Raw genomic sequence first — 14,544 nt, 5'->3', positions numbered from 1 at the left:
TACTATTTTCTAAGCCTGAGTAATATTTTCGGTGCGTGTGTGAAATTTGTGTAAACATTGTTTATATCTGATTTATGAGACAAACGATTAGAGAAAACATTACTTCTGTCTACTCGAAAATTCCAATCTAATTATCTTCTCTTAAAAAATTTCTCGAAAACTTCGGTTATAGCTTCTTTCACCATTGCTACTTTAAAAACATTATGTATATTCATTTACGTACGCCATACAATTGTTTTTGGTTTACAAGAATCCGTATTATGGTTTAAATTAGTCAAATTTAATATATTCATTTAGGAATTTATATTTAAAAACAGTTGTTTGATGCAGCGTGAAATTATGCAGCATATTTTTTAATAATCTTATATTATAGTTTCTCTTTCTTTTTAAATAAGATAGAAATAATTATGAGTAAGATAAAACTGATAAATGATCCAAATTAATTAGGAATTTAGGAATTTATATTTAAAACGAACGAGTTTTAAGTGTTGCGTCGGGTGTTTAGATACTACGTGACTTTGTAACGATTTCCATAAACAACTGTATAACGTGTACCTCTTTTTAGCGTTTATTCGCAAAACAGCTTTAATATAATAATAACTATATAATAATATAATATAATAATAATAATAACATAAACGTGTGATATTGACTGAAATGCCACAGATCAATAAAATATTAGTTATAATGAATCCAATCCAATGGCTTTAAAATTCGAGTACTCGCAGAGTATAATTTCTTATATTTAATTACAATATTTGCATTGATTATTTTAGGCTTTCTTAGGGCATACGAAAATTACGTTGATGAAATAAAATAAATAAATGAGATAAAAAAACATGAAATAATATAAAAGGAAATAAAGTAATATGTGATAATATAAATAAAATAAAACAAAATAATTAATTAACCAATTTACAAATAGAAACTTTCGAAAAAATTGAAAGAAATATGTTTACTGAAATTGATGCAGAATGTCGGTAGGCGCCACTTTTTAACCATCAGTATGTATCCAAGTTTTGCCTATGATTATATTTCGCAGGTTTGGAATTTGATAATTAATAGTGTAAATTTTGTCAGTTGCATATCAAATTTTTTTATCTATTTCGTTTTTGATTACATGATGTCAATGGATCAAACATCTAGATTCGCGTCTAATATATTGTTCGAAATCTAATGCTCAAAAGGATGTAAAGATCATTTGTCACAAAAAAAGTTTGGTAAAGATTATTCGCCAGTGAGAAAAAATTATTAGCACCTGCGTTTTTCGGAAGCGATCCTTCCAAAAAGATCTGCCAAGTGCCGCCGAAAGGCGACAGTGCCTTACCATTTATATATGTGTTCTACCCTTATTTAATAGAGTGTTAAACGTCTCTCCTCTCATACTACAAAAAAATTTTTTTTTTTTTACGTGGAGGAAATCTTCATAGACACCTCTTCTTACCACCCTTATGCAGGTGGGCAGAAGGTAGGCCGGATTCTTACCGGCTAAAACCTCCACGGGCGGGACGACGGTAGACCAGTGTTGTGCGAGTTGATCGTCGGGCCCCTGTGTGCTTAACACGAAGCACGTTTCACCAAGTGTACTCCCAGAAAGTACATCCACACTACACGCAAGGGAGGGGCTGGCCGCTTGCCTGTTGTATTCTTCTAATAAATGTTGTATGTTTCTTTTAATAAGAAACTTTCTCAGTCCTCTGTTAATAATTTGTGCTCCTCTGTATGCCGAGCTGATTGGAAAGTATTTGATTCTTAATGTGGCAATTAATGTGGCTTCAAACGATCGAATTTGCAACAAATGACCGCAACGGCAATGGGTTGGAAGAACAAGAAAATACATATGTATGCATCCTTCTTTTTTGAAACAGGAGAACTTTATTTATTTCTTTGCTTTTCCAACGGCACTAGAACGATGTCTTAGGATAAAATATCGCTCATCTGCATCGACCCTTAAGATACACGAATAAAAGGGGTTTTTATTAGCCAACATAGCCCTATATTTCCGTTAGCGGAATTTTCACATGTTTATTACAAGTTGTATGTGTATTAATACAAGCGACGGGTGTGTATATCGCAACTGGTACCACTATGCGATTGGCTCAGACAGACGATATAAATGTCGTCCATTTGATTCGGGTTTAAGAGTGCTTCAAACGCAGCTGCGTACGACCGTCGTCGTTGACCGACGGTTCGGTTGAAGAAATCCGACGTTAAATTGGGTGAGTGGCGCCGAGCGACTTTTCCAACCATCTAGAACTTAGAATTTTTTTATTATTATTTAATTTGTACTTTACAATTTGTCCAGCTGAACATTTGGTAAATTTTTCTAACCTAATTGCTAAATAACATGTGGATGGCTACTCCCAGCGGGATACCATCTTCGAGTTTGACTATTATGTTTCTTTAGTGAGGTCAGTGGGTTGTTTTCTTCTTAGTCTTCTTTCTATGAGAGTTTTGCTCGCTTTGGCAGCCACCTGGTTTGGAAGTGTTGCCGTTCTTTCCTTGCATTTTTTTGCGTATCTACCGATTTCTTCTTCGACCATTGGTATTTTTAAGTCTGCGTATATTCTTGTTTCTGACATACCATGGGACGTTGACTATTGTTCTCAGTATCTTCGATTGTAGTGACTCTAGTTTATTTATGTGGCTCGTTGCTGCTGTCCCCAATAGCGGTATTCCGTACGTCCAAATTGGTTTTATTATCGTTTTATAGATTTTAAACTTATTTCCTATGCCGAGTTTAGAGTTTCGACTAGTTAGCCAATACATCTGTCTTCTTTTATTTCTCAAATCGTCACTCGTCGACGACAACGCGAAAGTAAAATCATCCTTGTATTCGCATTCCGGTTTCCAAATTTTTGTTCTGGTTTGTTCTAGAGGTGTAGATATGTGTTTCAAATAACATTTTACTATATGCTATTATACCTAAAATAAAAAAAATTCACTTATTTGGAGATTATTTCTGGAATCTTTCAAGACAAATCGCTTAAAACGAACTAAATTCTCTCTACGTACGTAAAAGTTGTTATTACTCAAAATAATTGCATATTATGCTTTTGTTTCTGACATCTAAACTTAAACAATGAACACGAAAAGGATACGTTACGAACATATTCACTCTTTCCGCAAAGAAAACGATTAAAACGCATTTCTCGAATATCATTGCGACGACGATGATGATCGTGCCACTACTTATTAAGTAGTAAGAAAAGAACTGTAGTATGAGAACTCCGTACGCTGTAGAGCATTGACCTCCATGAGTTTTTGTTACCTGGAATTTGTCTTCCGCGTCATATGCAATAATATTATTCGAAGCGATCGATACAGTGCTATCAAATTCTTTCGAAAATTTCAGCGGTGCTCTCAGATTCATTAAATGTTTAGTTGCGGTTGATCAGCCAAGTCACAGCTCTTATCGGCAATGTCGTGACTATGGTGCAATAGCAACACAACGAGATATTACAGTGTACCGAATGATTTTGCACTAAATCTTGGCAACGCTTTGCAAGATTACGGACGGCTGAATAAACTATCACAGCACATTGTGATTTATCATGATGGCGCTGGAGAGGACCAAGTACGTATTCGATCATAAAATGGAATATACAAAGACCAAGCTAAACAGTATGTTACACCATGCGGCTTGCCATAGGTCATATTCTTAACCGTCGATCGTGGCACTACAATGTCGCAGACGGATCGTCGTGTCTGCCCGGCAAATAAACATTGTAGTGGCAAGCGCATGGTTCATTAAACAGGGCGACTTCCAGAAACGTCGACTCGTGGCCGTTATTTTACCTCGCGTAAAAGAATATGGCGTGATCCGAACGTAGTGGGGATCGTCTTCCAGAAAAGACGAAAAAGATCGAAGGGCGATCAGAACTTTTCGAGAAGTCGAACCGTCAACACATATCATACGTCGCGCATTACTTATCAACCAAAACGCAGTTATATTTTCTTTTTGTTCCATTTATATCTCTCTAGTTAATAAGTTGTTGAAATAAACATTAATTTATTTGTGTTAAATCTGTGCAATTTCATTGAACTACCCTTATTATCATAATCGAAATAAGGGGATCGATCAGTTCGTGGCATCGATTATTTAATCATAACGGGAACTTACAACTCTCGTTGACATGCTATCTCGCGATCGCGTCTCTCCGCGAACGGTCGAAACACAGTATTTACGAAGGAACTTCTTCACCTGTTAAAATAATGTTTGTAATAATTGCCAAACGAATTAATTTCTTTAAAACTTCTTCTTATTTTCAATAGAATCGTCAATAGAATTAATACTCGTATATTGATTCATATATTCAATAGAATCTACAGGTAACAAAACACCAGGTACTTACAATAATCGATGATATTGTCACGTAAAATAACAAAATAAAAAAAAGAAATTTGAGATGAAAAATAAAAAAAGAAAACTTCATTTTTTTTCTAACAATAACCCACTTTACAATCCACTTCCGAACTCTAGGCGTGACTTTCTAAGACTGACTCTTATGATTTGACTTTCGATCGGATCCGATTACTTTCTTTTGTCATCCCTCAACATCAGTTCTGCCCGAGCAGTCGAGCTAGGCGAACGTAAAGTATAGTGCTTCTGACATAGTGCAAGTGAACCAATCAAGGATGGAAAAAGTTCCAACGATAAGAATATTAAATAAAGAAGAAACATACACTATAAACAGGGCAGTAGACCAACAGTGCCCAATCAAAACAATAAGTGAAGTACAGGACTGCTCAAATACAAAAGAAATAGAAATGGAAATAATACAAGAAGACGACGTAAAGAGCAATACCAACAAGGATCTACCACAACATAACGAAAGCTGGAAGACTGTAACTCCCAGCAAAAAAAGAAAAATAAATCCAAACACAAAAACAGAAAGACAGCAATGGCTACAGGAAATTCCCACACAAAACTCCTTCAGCTCACTGACAGAAGAGATGGACACAGACCCCACAGAAAAACCAAGAACACACACGCCTAAGCCACCGCCAATATACATAGACGCAAAAATAATAGACCCCCTCATTGACCTGCTAAACAGCACGGCAGGAAAAGAAAACTACACTATCAAACAGCTCAAACTGGACCAGGTAAAAGTACAAACCAATACCCCAGAAACCTACAGAAAAGTAATTAAAGCGCTAAAGGAAAAAAACGCTGGGTATCACACTTACCAACCCAAATCCGACAAGAGCTACAAAGCAGTAATCAGAGGTCTACACCATAAAACAAATACAAACAAAATATGCGAGAAATTGGCCAAGATCGGACACCAGGTAAGAACGATCAACAACATAACCAGATTTGACACTAAGCAACCACTACCCCTATTCCTAATAGAGCTAGAACCGAAAAGCAACAACAAAGAAATATTTGAAATTAAAAAAATCTCAAACACAATAATCACAGTCGAGCCACCCAGACACAAAAAAGACATACCACAATGCATGCGGCGTCAATAATACGAACACACAAAAAACTACTGCAACAGAAACCCGGCGTGCGTCAAATGCGCAGGGAAGCACCTAACAGTGAACTGCCCACACACGGGAAAAATACATGACGTAAAATGTCACAACTGAGGTGGAAATCACCCAGCCAACTACAAAGGCTGCGTAGTCAGAAAACAACTACAAAGCAAACTTTTCCCGCCGATTCGAAACAGGACACATAACAATTTCCACACGCAACAGGACAACACAGAATCTATGTCAACACCAAATACACAGCATGTAATGAACAATAACAACAGTAACACCAACACCGTTAGAAACCGAAGCTACGCGCAAGTAGTCAACCGGTCGTCACCCTTAGACAATCAAGAACAGAACAACCACAGCAACGACGATACAGAAATCAAAGAGCTAATAAAACATTCCATAAAAAACGCCTAAATACTCAGAAAAATGATAAGCGAACAAAACGAACTCCTCAGACAGCAAACACAGCAGATAACAGTCTTGTTACAATTACTTACTAATATGATGAGCAAAAAATAAAAATAGACACGCTTAAAATAGCAGCCTGGAACTCTAACGCCCTACAAACAAAGGACCCTAGAAACTAAAGCATTCCCGTATAGCAATAACATCGATATACTACTCGTTGCAGAAACACACCTCACAATAAACAGCTGTATAAAAATACCGCACTACACCATATACGAAACCAAGCATCCCTCAGGGAAAGCACACGGAGGGACAGCAGTAGTAATAAAAAACGACATTAAACATCACCTACACAGCCAGGTCAGTAAGGAATATTTACAAGCAACCACCGTTACCGTACAGACTAACAGCAACCAACTGCAGTTGTCAGCAGTATACGTACCCCCGCGACACAAAATCACAACGCAAATGTGGGAAGAATACTTCCGACACTTAGGTGACAAGTATATTGCAGCGGGAGACTATAACTCAAAGCACACACTATGTGGATCAAGAATCACCACACCTCGAGGCAGAACCTTGGAAAAATACATCAGAAATTATAACCTCAATATATTATCCACAGGAAGACCGACATACTGGCCGACAGACCTGAGCAGACCTGACCTGCCAGACTTTGCAGTTACAAAGGGATTAAACGCAAATAAACTAAACATAGCACCCAGCCTCGAGCTTAGCTCCGACCATACGCCCATAATAATTACATACAGAAACAAACCAATACTTTACAGCAGCACATAGAAGCTATGCAATAAAACCACCAAATGGCAAACATTCAAAGAAATAATGGAGAGCAAAATCAGCTGCAACATCCCACTGAAAACACCTGAACACATCGATCAAGCAGTAACAACACTCACAGAAACTATCCAAGAAGCAGCAAGGGCAACCACTATACCTGAAACAACCAACAGACAAACAAAAACAGTTCCACTAGACATCCTCGAAAAAATTAGAGAAAAAAGAAAAGCGAAAGCAAAATGGCAAAAACACAGAACAAAAGAAAACAAAAAACACCTAAACAAACTCACAAAAGAAACAAAAAACAAAATAAAAGAGCACAACAACAACGAGTTCACAAAGTTCATCGAGTCACTATCTGCTCACGAGAACTACAACTACTCCCTATGGAAAGCCACAAAAAGAATAAAGAAGACAACAAAAATGCTACCAGCAATCAGAAGAGCAGACAACACATGGGCAAGAAGCAACGAAGAACAAGCTGAAGAATTTTCCAACCACCTATGCAACACATTCACCCCACACAACATCAACAACAGCAACCACAATAGTCATACGGACGAGGACGCGCTAACAACTAGTACACCAACTGACAATCACTACACCATACCCAAAGCAACAGCACAAGAAATCAGAAACATAATTGAGAAAACAAAAAACAATAAAGCACCAGGAATCGACCTAATTAACGGCAAAATCTTGAAAAACCTTCCGCCAAAAGCGATAAGACAAATCACAATAATAGTAAACGCAATACTAAGAATACAATACTTTCCAAAAGCTTGGAAACTGGCACAAATCATAATGATACCCAAACCAGGCAAAGACCCATACGAAACCAAGTCCTACCGACCAATCTCACTACTTCCGGTGTTCTCCAAGATACTAGAGAAAATAATCTACACCCGGATAAAACCAATAATAGAGAAGAACCAGTTAATACCGGACCACCAATTCGGATTCAGAAACAAACACTCCACAATAGAACAAACGCACAGACTCGTCAATGAAATCCTACAGGCGCTGGAAACAAAACAATACTGTACAGCCCTCTTTATGGACATAGAGAAAGCATTTGACAAAATAAACCACGAAAGCCTACTACAATGAATCAGGAAACAGTTCCCGGGGCAGATATACCAACTAATCAAATCATACCTAAGCAGCAGAAGCTTCATAGTAAAAATCAAAAACACACACTCGGAAGCTAAAAAAATCAAGGCAGGAGTTCCGCAAGGAAGCGTCCTAGGACCAATTCTATACACATTATACACGGCCAACATACCAACAACTAACAACAGCAAAATACTGACATTCGCGGATGACACAGCTGTACTAGTCAGGCACACTAACCCTGCAACATTTACATTACTAAGTTACAGTTACGGCAACAGTTACATTACTACAAGAACATATCACAAAAATAGAAAAGTGGCTTCAATCAAAACAAATCAAAGCAAACCCCGAAAAATGCAAACACATTACATTCACACTGCGAAAACAGAAACCACCAAACATTGTACTAAACGGCACACGCATAATACAAACAAGGCAAGTCAAATACCTAGGACTCCACTTAGACTCACGACTCACATGGAAACAGCATATTAAAGCAACAATAGACAAAATACAGATGGTAAGGAGACAAATGTACTGGCTAACAAGTCGAAAATCCAAACTAAGCATAGAAAACAAACTAAAAATATATAAAATGGTCATAAAACCAATCTGGACGTACGGAATAGCACTATGGGGAACAGCAGCAATGAGCCATATAACCAAAATAGAGGCAACGCAATCGAAAATACTCAAAACAATAGTAAACGTGCCATGGTACGTTAGGAACGAGGACATTCGGTAAGACCTGGGAATACGAACTGTCAAGGAGGAGATTAACAAAAGTGCAAGAAGGCACGGAGAAAGAATAGCAACGCACCCAAACCGGCTGGCAGCGGAAACGGTCGACACATCAAGCATAAAAAGAAGACTAAAAAGGAAACACCCAACAGATCTCACAAAGGACATAACCTAATAAATAAATAACCTAACAAACACGATGATGGTACTCCGCTGGGGGTAGCCACCCACATGTTATATTAGCACACTGCTATAATATTTTACCAAATGTCCTACTGGACAAATTGTAAAATTGTAAAAGAAATAAATAAATAAAAAAAAAAAGAATCCCTCAACATCCCCACCGTCCATGCATTTGCTAGGCGTCCGCGACCGTTGCTACGTGCTCTTTCTTCTAGAACCTTCGGTGGAAGGACCGTTGGGATGTTGATGGTTCATTAGGCACTTCAGCGATATACATTGTCGCCGAGTGCCGCCACATCTTTATTTCCATCGTCAGTCCATCGGATTTGAAGTATGCCGGTCGTGACAATGTCACTTATGATTGATCCATTTTTTTGTTGTATCTCATTTTAAAGAGTGGGACGAAGTGCAATGACATCTACGCATACAGGCTACTGCGTAAAAGTGCAGGAAATGATTATGTTTCTTTGTCATTCTGTTTACTTACATTATTTACTTGGGACGTTTTAAGATTACAATCACAGCCACTAAACAAATAATATTTAACACTGTATAGTAACTGATCAAATTACTATTACAGTCACAGTCCGTTGATTTCTGGTCACTGCAGGTGCACGATAGCTTCTACTTTGGATTTTAATCCGCTGTGTCAAATTCGACATGAGATAGAAACTATAGAAAGCGCGGTTATCTATTACTTATAATATACAGGGTGGTTAATAGCTGGTGGTACAAGCGGAAAGGGGGTGATTCTAGGCGAAAAAAGAAGTCGAAAATATAGAATACAAATTTTTCGTTCGAGGCTTTGTTTTCGAGAAAATCGACTTTGAATTTTCGCTCGGTACACGTACACTCTATCACGTCTTGTTATAACGGATCTCACTGAGATCGTTGTCTCGATGGAAATATTAAAAAAAATAAAAAAATAAAAATTTTTATTCTATATTTTCGACTTCTTTTTTCGCGTAGAATCACCCCCTTTCCGCTTGTACCACCAGTTACCAATCACCCTGTATATAATACATATGTCACCTTAACTCGCTTTTTGTTTGTCATTTCACACGCTAACAAAGATAATTGGAAAAGGCATAGTTTTTTATATTCTGTACGCCCGTTTCAAATGAGCACACGTGATTATCTCTGTAAATATCAAAAATGTGAAAAATGTTTCAGATGGGGGTTATTGAACTTCATGGGGGAACTTAATGAGATATTTCCATTCTTTTTACATTCTCATTCAAAGAAATTTAAGTGCCAATGTAATTTTTTTAAATGTAACGTATACACTTTTTTATAACCTATACGATGCAATACTTAATTTTCTACAAAAATGAAGATACTTAAAGCCGAAAAATTATTAATCTAAAAAATATTTTAACTTTAATCTTGTAAAACTTATCGCATGAAAAACAAGAAAAACATAAAAGCACTGTGTTGCCTTTCCTTGTCTTTTAATACCTTAATCCTTTGTTTTGCCTACCAACTCCCGATTACTCGGACCACACAAACAAGAAGGTCGGTCACGCGTCGAGCCATTTAGCTGTTTAGTCGTGTGCTCGAACTTGCGCAAAATGTATGCGCCTTATGACATGTATATTTCTGCGCAACGAAAGGAACTGTGAAATGATAAACACGTTTGGGCACAACTAATTCTTTTAAAACGTCTGGGAAGTAATTATGATAGATTCATCAGTGAAAAATAATTTATTATTTCAAAGTATATGTATCAATGACAATGTATCGGTAACAATTTATGAATTTATACTTAGTTTAAATTAATAATGCTTTGAGAAAACTCGTAGAAAATAAGTAATCTTCAACTGTGTGATATTTTTCGAAACAATGAAACACAATAGGAAACACAATATCTCAATAATATAATAACATACTTCTCACTACTATCATCAATTTTAGATTTTCTATTTACTGACATGGTAGGTATAAGTATCGTTTACTTCTTTTAAGGAATTATAACAACAAATTACAAACGTAACAAAAAATTACACGTAACTAAAGTAAGAAAATATCGAAAACAACTAAACCACGAGTCTGACACGTGTTGTTTACGTTTGTCGTGAACCAAGTACCACGATTTAGGCTCGTGCTTGTTATTTTTTGCCCAAATTTCTTACCACGAGCCTCACTCGTTGTAGGACAAAGGGTTAATAAGTTTAAAGTTACACTATCTTTTGAATCAATTATTTTTCGATCCAAGCACCTTAATCCTTTTTTGTAGAGAATTAAAAAATGCATTGGCTAGTATAAAACAATCTTATAACTGCTTTACAGATATTTCGGGTGAGGATATTGAAATGGAAAATATCGCCAGAGAGCAATGGAAACTAATTAACCAAACAAGAGAAGAGCAACTACTGATCCGGAAGATGCAAGTACGAAAATGTGACCTAAGAATAAAAATGTAAAATCTAATTACAAGTGGTTAGAAGGCTCTCAACCAGCAATAAAAGATATCACGTATTGCAAAATCTAAATGACGAAGATATAGAAGGAGCTAATTCTTTAGTGATTAAACCTCCACTTTTTTTCATAGAAACTCCTAATATTGGCCCACTAATGAAAACACTAAACAAGCTTGTAAGACCCAAGTAATTTTTAATGAAATAATTAAAAGATAAATAGATCAAACTGCAAGTTCAGATGCATACAGTTATTGAAGCACTTGAAATAAAAAATTCAAATTATTACACTTACCAACCAAAGACTGAAAAGAAATTTAAGATAGTGATAAAGGGACTACACGCAAAACTTGGCGCAAAATATATTGACAGACCTAATGGAAAAAGGACACAAAATAAATAATATAATTAAACTGGTCAAGAACAGCACATCGACACCGCTACCAATGTTCCTTATAGAATTTCAACGAGCCAAAAACAACAAAGTATTTTTACTACAAAGGTTCTGTTACTTAGGTATGATTTGAGTAAGTGTTAGGTAAATGATACATTTACACTGTACATGTGAATGTGTGTGTAAGCGTTAGAGGGCGTCCAGGTCTTAGTTGAGACAAAAGACTGTTGCTAGATGGGAGAAGCTTCTAGAGGAGTCGGTTGACAACAAGCGTGCGTGCAAAAAAGTTATCGAGGTCTTCAGAGTGTAATATATATATATTTATATACAGCTATACATATGTATAGCTGTTGTGCGTGAAATAAAGTAAACTATTTGTATTTCCGAATCCTTTCTATACATTAACAGTAAGTGGTGGATTTGTTCCGGGAAGAGTTTTTTTATCGTTTGTAAGAGGCTTTCACGGTTCACTTTGTCAAATGCTTTCTCAATATCCATGAAGAGGGTTTACAGTATTGTTTCTTTTCTATTGTTAGTAAAACTTCGTTGACCAGCCTGTGCATTTGCTCTATCGTGGAGTGTTTGTTTCTGAATCCAAATTGGTGATCTGGTATTAATATTTGTTGGAATACAACGATATTAATCTTATACAGATGAGGTGATTGATATCCCCACTAGCGTGCGTTCATTAGATGTACCGCGGCGGCTGGCGCGTGTATGTTCTTCCGAAAATTCGGCGAAAGAAGCATAAGGATATCGATGGCACATTAGGCAGGTCGGTGTTGCGCTTTCACGGCGTAGCGCTTTGTATCGCGAATCCGTTGGAGGGTTCCGTGGCCCGTGCCGCCACACGGACACCTACACAGGCATATGAACAGGGCACTTACACAGGTCATACTCACTACTGTGTAGAGAGTGGGGTTCAAAATCTTTTAAGGGACCATTAACTTTGGCTCAAAGAAAGTACGACTCATCATTAGCAGAAATTAAAAATGCAAGAGGAATGCAATAGCAAGGACTTGAAAAAACATATCCACGAAAACCACATCAGCGGAGAAAAGAAATACTAACGTTTTTGGAAGGACACCAGCAAAAATGAAGATTGCAGCGTCCGCAAAAATAATTACGCGTCGAAACTCCGCGTATTCGTGGAATAAACGGTCACATGACAATTATCCCATGATAGTTTGTAGTATAAATAAACGTAGCCACTTAGAATCAGTCAGTTTTCAGTTGAGAGTCAATCAATTCTTTGCAGTTGAGTAAAGAATTGGTCGAGAGTTAATATCAAATTCTGAAGAACAGTAGTCTTTGCGAAGCCGAGACTTGTTTTTAATCTAATTTTTGAGTAACGTCAAGAAGCAAAATCGAGCATTTATTAATCGTCAACGACTCATATAGTTAGTCTTTCAACAACTATACTAACTTAATACGACATTCCAAGAGTGGGTATATGCATACATATAAACAAGGTAAAAATCTAAAAATTGTAACATTCTCTTTTTCAATAATTTCAGACTTGTACCATATGCACTACTCGAATAAAATTATTCATTCACTATTATTGTCAACAATCAAGAAGATATTGAAATTATTTATTTGTTCCAGGAAAACTTGAGTCTTGAACGTGGAAACTTGAACGTGAAAGCTTATTTACCAGTCGAATTGATACGCTAGTTAACGCTACCCACACTGTTATATTAATAAATTAGAACATCAAGGATACAACAGTTTGGAAATTGAAAATAGTGCCGCGCTTTAGAAGGATGCAACAAGTTTTTGAAACCATTCCATTCAGTCGTTTGCATTGCTTCAAAAATTAACGAACAAGAATCCAACTAATCGAAATAATTTAAGGACTATTTCTGGTAGTTTTGATTTAACACTAGGTTTACGGGACCCGCCAATTTGACGGATTTCGAACTTCGAAATGAAATATCTCAAAAACCATTTAATTAATTTTAACCATTTTGCATTTTCCGAAATATGGAACAGGTTTATAAATAATAGTCAGGCTTGTTATAAGCCATATGAAAATATTTCGATAGATGAGCAATTATTTCCAACGAAAGCTCGGTGCAGATTTATACAATATATGCCGAATAAGCCCCATAAATTTGATGAGTGCTCGTATAGATAGGTATATACGAAACGCCCGTAAACCTAGTGTTAAATATAATTCAAGAAACCCAAGATTCGACATTTAGAGTAACACATGAAGTGGATAGGTCGTAATAGGTATTGCACAAATACTAGAGTATAATTAACAGTATATTTATTAACAACACTCGATGTACACTTTACATAGCTCGCGATTGCACTTAGCGGTTCGCGGTTACAAGTTCGACTTCTAGTCGATGCGTTATGATAGCGATTGAGCAAAGTGTGCTATACAAGTTCGGATGATGATTGCCCAAGATGCGTCGAGGAACTCTAGTCATCTATCAACTACCAACTGACTTTCCGTCACGATGATGCTACGGAGGAAAATTATGATGGGGTGTGTTTAAGGATACGAGATCATTAGATTCGTCGAGGAAAATCTTCGTTAGGAAAGTGAAGGAAATGGAATTAATCTGTTAATTGGTTAATCTCTAGGTTGAGGAAGGATGCTAATCGCCCTCGAGAGAAAGTTGCTAGCGAGAAGCATCATACGTAAGAAAATCCGTATTTCCCGTATTTTTCCGTAGTTGGTAATAAATTTAGAGAATGCTAAGATAAAGACTATTTGTTCGTTTGAAGAACCTTAGTTAGAGAAATCCTAAGATCTATAGCGGGTCCTTAGGCTAGTTAAAAATATGCTATGAAGATGTTTCGACATCTAGCAATCATGTTGTCCGAAAGATAGGGTCTTTGTGTAGCAAGGCACAGGACAGAAACCGTTGGGAAGTTTGCTGTCGAGTGCCGCTACACACGTATCGATTACGAACACCGAAGATGAAGACAGGATTGTGAAACTATAACACTTACTTATAAACTATACTT

General features: G+C 36.8%; 1 protein-coding gene and 1 non-coding gene across 5 annotated transcripts in view; one reads left to right on the top strand and one right to left on the bottom strand.

Moving 5' to 3' along the window:
• LOC126875500 (uncharacterized) overlaps positions 1-14,544 on the top strand; it is a 555,738-nt gene that overhangs the window by 255,287 nt on the left and 285,907 nt on the right. The window lies entirely within an intron of this gene.
• LOC126875592 (U6atac minor spliceosomal RNA) lies at positions 1,285-1,391 on the bottom strand. Its single transcript, XR_007693576.1, has one exon. It is a non-coding gene; the product is annotated as a U6atac minor spliceosomal RNA (small nuclear RNA).

Source organism: Bombus huntii, chromosome 18 (genome assembly GCF_024542735.1).
Source record: "Bombus huntii isolate Logan2020A chromosome 18, iyBomHunt1.1, whole genome shotgun sequence".
Lineage (NCBI taxonomy): Eukaryota > Metazoa > Arthropoda > Insecta > Hymenoptera > Apidae > Bombus > Bombus huntii.
The sequence above is the reverse complement of the archived record's forward strand: the minus strand, read 5'-3'. Positions and strand labels throughout refer to the sequence as shown.